Source organism: Ornithorhynchus anatinus, chromosome 7 (assembly GCF_004115215.2).
Source record: "Ornithorhynchus anatinus isolate Pmale09 chromosome 7, mOrnAna1.pri.v4, whole genome shotgun sequence".
NCBI lineage: Eukaryota > Metazoa > Chordata > Mammalia > Monotremata > Ornithorhynchidae > Ornithorhynchus > Ornithorhynchus anatinus.
Window position 1 is genome coordinate 43464611 of NC_041734.1, and position 11348 is coordinate 43475958.

Below are 11348 nucleotides of genomic sequence, written 5' to 3' on the forward strand. Positions count from 1 at the left end.
TTGTGATTGCTTCTTGGAGCCTGTCATGGCAAAGGGTCGACTGTTTGAATGTTTGAGATCCATTTTCATGAGGGGAGGCTAAATAGCCTGTCTTGCAGGCTACACTGCGTTACCTGTTTTTGCACACTCTGCTTGATTTCGGCCTCCCAGTGTAGTTGGCTTATTGCGGTTGCTTTCCAGCAGTTAATCGGTCAGTCGATTGTATTTGAGTGCTTACTGTGTGCAGAACACAGTGCTAAGTGCTTGAGAGAGTACAATGAAACAACACAATCCCTACCCACAACACTTAATATATCTACCCCAGGGCTTACCACAGTGCTTGACAAATAGTGCTTAACAGTTGCCACAGTTATTCAAGTTGTGTACATTGGTGAGTTCCACTGGTTCTAGCCTGTTTGGTTGGGTCTGCCCCTTTTTCCATCTCTCTAGATTTTTGTTGCGTCAATAAACTATTGCCTTCTGCCCATATGGCTTGAAAGGCAGGAGATGTCAGTGAGCATTGACCAAACTTTATGACCTAATTAATGAGGCAAGCATGGGGTGAGGAGGAGTTTTACCATATGGCAAGCTTGACTTCTCTATATTGTAAAACTGGGGAGGAGTCGTGCCATTTCATAAACTTGACTTGGCTAGTCGGTAAGCTCATCTCTAGACCGTAAGCTTATTGTGAGCAGGGAATGTGTCTACCAAGTCTATTACATTATACCCTCCCAAACTCTTCATTTGGACTCTGCACACAGTAAGTGCTCAATAAAATATACATATATATCTCTCTATATACATATGTTTATATATCTATAAAGAGAGAGAGAGATCTGTAAGAACTGCAGATGGAGCTGAATTCAATGGCTGTTTTCAGCTCTGAAAGTAGTCCCTGAAGGTTGAGATTGCAGAAGAGGTTTATCCTCATTTGTTGCCTTTAGTTGGTTTATCTATTACACTGTTTTGACTGCTAAAGGGAACTACAATCTGTTACCCCAATTAAGTACCTGCTTCCAGGACATGGTCAACAATTCCTCAAGGTCAGAGCTGTTTGCAAATTCAGCCTGTTAGGTGGAAGACTTCCTAGAAATTTGAATGCTTCCAGGTTTCTAAGTCTTCAAGCACAACTGCTTAAAATAAGTTGAATAAACTAGATGTATTACACAACACTGCATTCGCCTATTGGTAACAGAAATTGATTGATTCATTCAGTTGTATTGAGCGCTTACTGTGTGCAGAGCACTGTACTAAGTGCTTGAGAAGTACAATTCAGCAACAAATAGAGACATTCCCTGCCAGCAATGGGCTTACAGTCTTAAAAGGGGGAGACGGACATCAAAAAAAGTAAACAGGCATCAGTAGCATTATTATAAATAAAAATTATAGATATACACATTAATAAAAATAAATATAAATCTGTACATATATACACAAGTGCTGTGGGGAGGGAGGTAGAACAAAGGGAACGAGTCGGGGCGATGGAGAGCAGAGGAAAAGGAGGGGGCTTAGTCTTAATCTAATCAGACTGTTGTTGACACTAATATAATTAGTAGGAACAGTAATAGTATAAAATGCTTGCTGTGTGCTGAGCTCTGTACTAAGCACTGGGAGAGAACACACAATATGCTAAAGTGGTCTTAACCATTTGGTAAATGTCAGAACTACCGAGTCTAGAGAGAGAGACTGACTTGCAGAACTTGAATCTGCTGGCTTCAGAAGCTTTCACTGTTGATATGGTCAGAAATGAGGCCTTGCTTCTGTTTTCTGTAAATTTCTTGTATCTAATGCTGCAAAAATCATGTCAGCTCTACTGCATTGTAGCCTAAGTCCATATTGAAGGAGCATGGGGTTGTAGCTGTGCAATTACACAGCAACCACCAACCTAAGAAAATGTGCCAAGATTTTGACTCAGAGAAAACAGTGAGATGCTGCAATTAAGAAGCAGCGTGGCTTAATAGGTAGAGCATGGGCCAGGAAGTCGGAAGGACCTGATTTCTAATCCCGGCTTCATCGCTTATCTGCTTTGTACTTTAGGCAAGTTACTTCACTTCTCTGTGCCTCAGTTACCTCATCTGTAAAACAGGGATTAAGACTTTGAGCCCCTAAATGGGACAGGGACTGTGTCCAACCTGATTAACTTGTACTTACTCTGCTGCTTAGTACAGTGCTTGGCACATAGTAAACACTTAACAAATAGCATTTAAAAAAAAAAATACCAAAGGACCCAAGTTCTAATCCCAGTATTGCCACTTACATGGGAAGCAGCATGGCTCAGTGGAAAGAGCGCGAGCTTGGGAGTCAGAGGTCATGGGTTGGAATCCCAGCTCTGCCACTTGTCAGCTGTGTGACCGTGGGCAAGTCACTTAACTTCTCTGTGCCTCAGTTACCCCATCTGTAAAATGGGGATTAAGACTGTGAGCCTCATGTGGCACAACCTGATTACCCTGTATCTCCCCTAGCTCTTAGAACAGTGCTTGGCACTTAAGCGCTTAACAAATACCAACATTATTACTTACCAGCTGGGTCATCTGAGCTAATCACTTAACTTCTCTGTGCCTCAGCTACTTCATCTGAGCACGTTGTGGGCAGGGATTGTCTCTCTTTCCAAGCGCATAGTACAGTGCTCTGCACACAGTGCTCAATAAATACGATGGAAGGAATGAAAAATGGGGATAAGACTGTGAGCCCCATGTGGGACAGGGACCGTGTCCGACCTACTTGTATCCAGCCCTGTGCCTAGTACATTACTTGGCACATAGTAAGCACTTAACACCATTGAAAAGAAACAAAATAGTCACATTGTTTTTTCCTGTTGTTGATATTAATGGTCTTGGGTTCCTGAGACATTCTACAGCTCTTCATTTATCAAGGCAAACCTTTTCTGCCCATGAATACCTCAGCAGACAGGGAGTACAGGGCCGTGAGCCATGGAACTCCACACAGTGTTGACTCCAGTTTCGGATTGCTTAAGGCTACATTGGTGACGATGAGAAGGCCTACCGTTGGTGGCGTTGTCATTTCTGCAAAAGTTCCTTTCCAAGATGCCATAGTGGTGTGGTAATTAATAGTCGTCTTCTGTGCTTAACTCTTCACATTATATTCTCTGTCCCTCGTGGTTTTAATGATAAGGGCTCCCTCCCAGAGTGAAGACAGGGCTCCCTAAGATGTACCGCAGGCAAACCCTCAGCAATCTTACTTGATGGGCATTTCACTTTTAAAGCACTTCATCTCTTCATCAGTCAATCATTTATTGAACGTTTACTGTGTGCAGAATACTGTACTAATCATTGGAAGAATATAATGTAACAGACTTCGTAGGCATGTTCCCTTCCCACAAGGAGCTTATAGATTGGGAGAGTGCTTAACTGTTTGTTTTTTGATGCTTTGCTCCCAAAAGAAAAAAGTCTCACTGAACAAAGAGTACCTCAACCTCATCTATCTCTGCCAACCCCTTGCCCAGACCCTCTCTCTGGCCTGGAGCTCCCTCCCGCTTTGTATATGCACAGACCACCATTCTCTCCACCTTCAAAACCTTATTAAAATCATCTCCAAGAGGCCTTTTCCAACTAAGGCCTCATTTCCCCTCCTTCTCCCATATCACTCATGCACTTGGATCTCGATATTTGATATTTACCCCATCCTCAGCCCAACGGAGGATTTGTTATTCAGTGATAATTTACCCCACTGATATTAACCCCATTTGATATTTACCCCATCCTCAGCCCCACAGCATTAATGTACCTAGCTGTAATTTATTTTAATGTGTCTCCCATCTAGACTCTTGCTCCTAGTAATAGTAATAACGGTGTCGGTATTTGTTAAGCGCTTACTATGTCAAGCACTGTTCTAAGCACAAGTAGATACAAGCTAATCAGGATGGACACAGTCCCTGTACCACATGGTAGTCACAGTCTAAGCAGGAAGACAGGAATTGAATCCCCATTTTTATAAATGAGGCTGAGGCACAGGGAAGTTAAGTGACTTGCCCAAGATCGAACAGCAAGCAATTGCCAGACGTGGGATTAGACCTTGACTTCCAGGCCCCTGCTGTATCTCCATGTGCCCATCTCTTGTACTCTCCCAAGCACTTTAATACAGTGGTCTACATACAGAAAGCAGTCAATAAATACCACCAATTAAGAAAATTATTGCCCCCACCCCTGCTCTTAAATCCATCAGCAATGACCAGATTTGACTTTGCTACCACAGATGCCTTGAGAGTTTATATAGAGCCGATCTGAGAGTTAAGCTTGGCATCCAGACTGGTTTGGGGTGGGCGCTGCTGGGAACTTGAGCACTTTTCATAAGTAATTCTTCAGGCCACTGTGAAATTTAAAAAGCTTTTCACTTTGAATTAATGGGATATGAATATTAAATATCGAACCTGCTGCTCTTTCAGTTGTCCCTCTCTTGTATGCCCTCTTGGGTTCCTGCACTGTGTGATGGTTTGCTTCTAATGCCCAGTGGTCCATCAATCGATGATATTTATTGAGCACTTGCTGTGTGGAGAGCCCAATTCAAAACCCATACATACTAGAGGGGAAGATGGACATTAAAATAAATTACAGATGGATATGTACATTAAGTGCTGTGGGGTGGAGGGAAAGGGTGAATATCAAAGTGCTCAAGGGAAGCAGACCCAAGGTGATGCAGAAGGGCTTAAGACAGGGAAGAAAGGGCTTAGTTGGGGATGGCCTCCTGAACAAGATGTGATTTTAGGAGAGCTTTGAAGATGGGGAGAGAGGTAGTCAAGAAAGTGGGGGAATTTCAGGGCCGAGGGAATTTAGAGGCCAGGGGTAGGCGGCAAGAAAAACAAGATCGAGGTATTGTGAGAAGGTTGGTGGTTTGAGGAGTGAAATGTGTGGGTTTGGGTTCATGGTAGGAGATGAGTGAGGTAAGGTAGGAGGGGAAAAACCGTTGGAGTACCTTTAAACCAATGGGAAGGAATTTCTGTTTAATGAGAGGGATGGGCAACCTTTGGAGGTTTTTAAGGAAAGGGAAGATGTGGACTAAGTGGTTTTCAAAAAAATTCTGTGGAGTGGAGTGGAGACTGGGGAGAAATAAGGCGGGGAAGTCAACAAGAAGGCAGATGCAGTAGTCACGGTGGGGTATAAGTGCTTGGATTCATATGGCAGCAGTTTGGGTGGAGGGAAGAGGGTGAATTCTAGAGATATTGAGAATAAGTAAGGTATTTGTTAAGCACTTACTATGTGTAAGTGTAAACACTACTACGCCCTGGGGTGAATACAAACAAATCAGGTTGGAAACAGTCCTTGTCCCATTTGGGGGCTCACAGTCTTAATCCTCATTTTACAGATGAGGCAACTGAGGCACAGAGAAGTTAAGTAGCTCGTCCAAGGTCACACAACAGACAAGTGGTGAAATGGCCCCAGTTGAAGTGTCTGCGGGAGAAAAGGCAAGAAAGTATCCCAGTGAGTGGAGAAAGTGACAGGGAGACATAAGAGGCAGAGGTCAGAGAGACACCAAAACACGAAGAGCCTCACTCCCTGACCCTAATCAGCACTCTCCTTTCACCCTTATCCCACTTTATTTTTTTTAACGGAATTTCTTAAGCACTTACTATGTATCAGACACTGTACTAAGCAGTGGGTAGATGCAATCTAATCGGGTAGGACCCAATCCACATCCCACACAGGGTTCAAAGTCTTAATCTCCTTTTTACAGTTGAGATAACAGGCACAGTGAAGTGACTTGCCAAAGGTCACCCAGCAGACAACCGGCGGAGCTGGGATTAGAATCCAGGTCTTCCTGACTCCTAAGCCCGTGCTCTATCCACCAGGCCACTCTGCCATTTCCCATCTCTCTGCCTCCGTCACCATTTCACTGCTCCTTCCTCCCAGACCCCTGGGCCCCTCCTTGAGTCTGCTGACATTGTGGCTTAGTGGAAAGAGCCCGGACTTGGGAGTCAGAGGATGTGGATAGGGGAAGCAGCGTGGCTCAGTGGAAAGAGCCTGGGCTTCAGAGTTAGAGGTCATGGGTTCGACTCCCGGCTCTGCCACTTGTCAGCTATGTGACTGTGGGCAAGTCACTTCACTTCTCTGTGCCTCAGTTACCTCATCTGTAAAATGGGGATTAACTGTGAGCCTCACATGGGACAACCTGATAACCCTGTATCTCCCCCAGTGCTTAGAAGAGTGCTCTGCACATAGTAAGCGCTTAACAAATACCAATATTATTATTATTATCATCCCAACTCCGCCGCTTGTCTGTTGTGTGACCTTGGGCAAGTCACTTCATTTCTCTATGCCTCAGTTACCTCATCTGAAAAATGGGGATTACTTCACTTCTCTGTGCCTCAGCTACTTCATCTGAGCCTGTTGCGGGCAGGAATTGTCTCTCTTGCTTGCCGAATTGTACTTTCCAAGCACTTAGTACAGTGCTCTGCACACAGTAAGCGCTCAATAAATACAATTGAAGGAAGGAAGGAAGGGTTTATGACTGTGAGCCCCAAGTTGGACAACCTGATTATCTTGTATTTACCCCAGCACTTAGAACAGTGCTTGGCATATAGTAAGCGCTTAACAAATACTGTAATTATTATTATTATTATTATTACCTATGGCCAACTTAGTTAAGCTTTTAGCTGGTGGCGCTATCTTGAGGTCAGTCGTGGGAGTGATCCTCTGGCTGGGAAAGGTGTGGGATTCCAACATTGACTTCTTTTTCCCACCACTCCCATCTCACTTTGGCTCCAGCCGGTGCTTGATTCCTCTTCCGTCCTTACCCTCCGTGACTCCCTGGGCTTCTGTGACTCCCTGGCCAATGTAGTAATAATAATAATAATGGCATTTGTTAACCGCTTACTATGTGCAGAACACTGTTCTAAGCACTGGGGTAATAATAATAATAATAATGTTGGTATTTGTTAAGCACTTACTATGTGCAGAGCACTCTTCTAAGCACTGGGGTAGATACAGGGTAATCAGGTTGTCCCACGTGAGGCTCACGTTAATCCCCATTTTACAGATGAGGAAACTGAGGCACAAAGAAAAGTGACTTGGCCACAGACACACAGCTGACAAGTGGCAGAGCAGGGATTCAAACCCATGACCTCTGACTCCCAAGCCCGGGCTCTTTCCATTGAGCCACGCTGCTTCTCTATCCAAGCTGCTTCTCTAGATACAGGGTAATCAGGTTGCCCCACGTGAGGCTCACAGTCTTAATCCCCATTTTACAGACGAGGTAACTGAGGCACAGAGAAGTGAAGTGACTTGCCCATTCACACAGCTGACAAGTAGCAGAGGGGGGATTCTGAACCCATGACCTCTGACTCCCAAGCCCGTGATCTTTCCACTGAGCCACACTGCATAACATCTTTGTTGCCCCCCCCAAAAGCTGTGGGGGTAAAGTTAATGTCTCACCCTCAAGGTTCCAATCTCAGGGGGCTGAAGGGCCACTGACCCCGTCCCCCAACCCCCAAAAAGTTGGTACCCCTTCCCTGCATGTAAAATCCTTTACATGCGAGTCCTTGTTATAAATAAGTCAAGAGGGTAGGTAACATTTCATTCATTCAATCGTATTTATTGAGCGCTTACTATGTGCAGAGCACTGTACTAAGGGCTTGGAATGGACAATTTGGCAACAGAGACAGTCCCTGCCCAATAATGGGCTCACAGTCTATACATCTGAAGGTTTATGTACGATGAGAAGGTTTCTTCGATTTCCTACTAGAATCCAGCTTGCACACTTGACTTCTCTAACACCAGCTCACTCTACTGCAATCTTGTCTGACTCACCTCTGGCCTGAAACTCCCTCCCCCTCTGTATCCCACAGATCATTACTCTCTCCACCTTCGAAGCCTGATTAAAATCACATCTCCTCCAAGAGACCTCCGATTAAGCCCTCTTTTCCCCTACTCCCTCTCTGCGTCTCCTTTGCGCTTGGATCTGTATCCTTTGAGCACTTGATATCCACTCCACCCTCGCCCCAACAATTATGCACGTATCCTTAATTTATAGTAATGTCTGTCTCCCCCTGTATTCTGTGAGCTCCTGGTGGGCATGGAACATGACTACTGATTCTTTTGTATGATACTCTCCCAAGTGCTTAGTGAAGTGCTCTGAAGGCAGTAAATGCTCAATAAATACACTGATGGATCATTAATGCTTCATTTCTCACACACCACCTAATAAATTATGAAAAGCTATCGTATCACGTTAAATGCCAAATGACGCTTGCCAGAGCATGAGGTATTTAAAAGCACTTAAAATAGCCGGCGCTGCAAGGCTGCTTTAACATCAGCGCCTCGAACATGTTGGCGCTGTCTCCGGCAGAGCTGGCTCCTAGTTGACCTGGATGGCTGGGAAAAGGAGGTGATCCTTATGCTTGCGAGCCACCCAAAATTTCCCTATTGGATGTCAAAAAATTTTTTTATCCCTTTCCAATATGAATATCAATAACTGTAGATTAATCATTAAATTAAATACCACTCATCCCAATTTAAACGAGAGCTTAGTTTGTCCCCAAAACAATCATATTTACAGAGTCTTTACTGTTTGCAGAGTGCTTGGGAGAGGACAGTATAACATGGTTGGCATGTTCCCTGCCCACAATGAGGTTACACTCTAGACGGGAAGACGTGAATATAAATGACTGATTGGTAAATAAGTGCTGGGTGGGGGGTCAGGGAGGGGTGAATAAAGGGTGCAGATCCAAGCATGAGGGTGACAGGAGGGAAGGCCTCTCGGAGGAGATGTGCCTTCAATAAGGCTTTGAAGGTGGGGAGAGCGATCATCCGGTGGATATGAAGAGGGAGGACTTTCCAGGCCAGAGGTACGACGTGGGCGAGGATTCAAGAATCTGCATTGAGGAACTGATTACAGAACCACTCGCACCCTGCATTCATTCATTCATTCAATCGTATTTATTGAGCGCTTACTATGTGCAGAGCATTGTACTAAGCGCTTGGAATGTACAATTGGGCACCAGATAGAGACAATCCCTGCCCAACAATGGGCTCGCAGTCTAAACAGGGGAGACAGACAACAAAACAAAAGCCTGTAGTTAGTTCCTCCTGGGGCCCTGGGTGCCACAAGGGAGTAGGAGGGCAGCCCGTTGCCAAAAGCACGCAGATGTATTTCTGGGCAGAGCCCAGCACGGCCAACGGCGATGCCTAGGTGCCACGACCCTGGAGGTGGTTGCCTTGGTAGTCCCTCTGCGCTCTTTGCCAACTAGGCCAGTCAGATGATTTCAGGATTCCAATTAGGCCTGTTCACCTCATGGGTCAGAAGCCTTCGCCCCGGCTGGCAGAGCCCCCAGTAGTTCCACTGGCACTGCCCAGTCTCATCCTCAGACCTGTGCTCTTTTCCACAGTGGACCAACGCCAGGGCTAAATGGAGTTTCCCCCCTTTTTTTTAATGGAATTTAAGCGCTTATATGTGCTAAGCACTCTTCTAAGTGCTGGTTAGATACAAAGTAAATTAGGTTGGTCATAGTCCCTGTCCCACATGAGGCTCACAGTCTTAATCCGTTTTACAGATGAGGTAACTGAGGCACAGAGAAGTGAAGTGACTTGCCCAAAGTCTCACAGCTGACAAGTGGCTGAACCAGAATTTGAATCCATGACCTCGGACTCCCAAACCCAGGCTCTTTCCACTGAGCCACGCTGCTTCTCAAGACTATCCTTGGCCCAAACAATAACCAGCAGCATGGCCCAGTGGAATGAACATGGGCCTGGGACTCAAGGGGCCTGAGTTTGAATCCCTGCTCTTGCCATTTACCTCATGTGTGACCTTGGGCAAGTCACTTTGCTTCTCTGTGCCTCAGTTACATCATCTGGAAAATGGGCAATGACTGTGAGCCTCATGTGGGGCATGGATTGCGTCCAACCTGATTAGCTTCTATCTACCCTGTACTTACTACAGTGCCTGCCACCTAGTAAGTGTTAAACGAATTATCATTATTACTGTTGTTAACAATCCAACTTAATGTTGCAAAGCTAGGCCCCAAGCCATAAGACTAGGTTTTTATTCATTCAGTGGTATTTATTGAGCACCTACTGTGTGAAGAGCACTGTACTAAGCACTTGGAATTTCATTATTTTGTTTTTATGCTATTTATTATGCACTTACTATATAGCTGGCAGTACAACTGCTCCAGCTTAGTCCACTCCTGGGTTTTGGTATCCTCAGGAGATCTCCTTTCTGCCCATGAACCCTCAAGGCAATGAAACTTACTAAGAGGCATCCCTGTCCGTGCCTCTTGGCTGTAGTTAACTTCACAAAAATAGTACCGGGAAAGTCTCAATCACAAGAGGTTGATAAGTTATGGTATTTAAGCGCTTACTATGTGGCATGTACTGTTCTAAGTGCTGGGCCAGACGGTAAATACCAATAGGTTCAAGAAAGAACCTAGTGGAAAGATCGTGGACCTGGATATCTAATCCCGGTTATGCCACTTGCCTGCTTTGTGAGCTTGGACAAAGTCTTTACTTCTCAGAGTGTCTCAATTTCCTCATCTGTAATATGGGACTCCATAGCTGTTCTTCTTCCTACTTAGAATGTGAGTCCCATGTGTCTGATCTGATTGATTTCTACCCCGGCACTTCTGTGGATATGTTTGGCACATAGTAAACCTTAACAAACCACCAATTATTATGACGATGACGGTGAAAGATGTGGAAAAATGTCACAGAGAGTGGCCCAGGATGGACAGACAGGGATGATGGATGTAACACCAAGAGGTCGATTATTGCATTTTTCCTCCAAATATTGTTTTCAGTTGGACAGGTTGGCCCAAAATGGCATCTCTTACATATGAGAGATATTTAGTTCACCCTTCAATGTCACCTTACTTCCAATACAGAAAGAGCCCAGAAATGCTATATATATACGATAGGACTTTTCCCATGTCCTTTTTTCTTTAACAAAGAAGTGACAGAGACATTGATTTTGTGGTGACGGTCAAATGCACAAGTTTAAATTATAGAACAAATCACATAACCAAAGCTAAAAGGATAAGAGAAAACGTCATAGGATCCACCGAGGTTTACCGCAGACCGCTTTACAATGGACGACGCTCTGGGGAGGGCAAGGGCTTTATCTACCCTGACACTCAGCTGAAAAGGGAAGTTGGCTTTGAGGAGAATGAGTAAGCGAGTCTGAACTGTACACAAACACCTGTCAGAGCATGCAAAATTCACATCCAATTTTAGGTATGTTCGGGTTCTAGCCCCAAATTAGGACTGGGTCCTCCAAGCCCACTGAAATAGGATCAAAGGCCAAAAGAGTAAATAACCCAGTGAAACTTTTTGCCTTCCAACCCCATTACGAAAATGTAATCTTGCTGTAGACTGTGTTCTGCTTGGCATTATAACTTACCTCCCCCAAAAGCCAACCATTTTAGG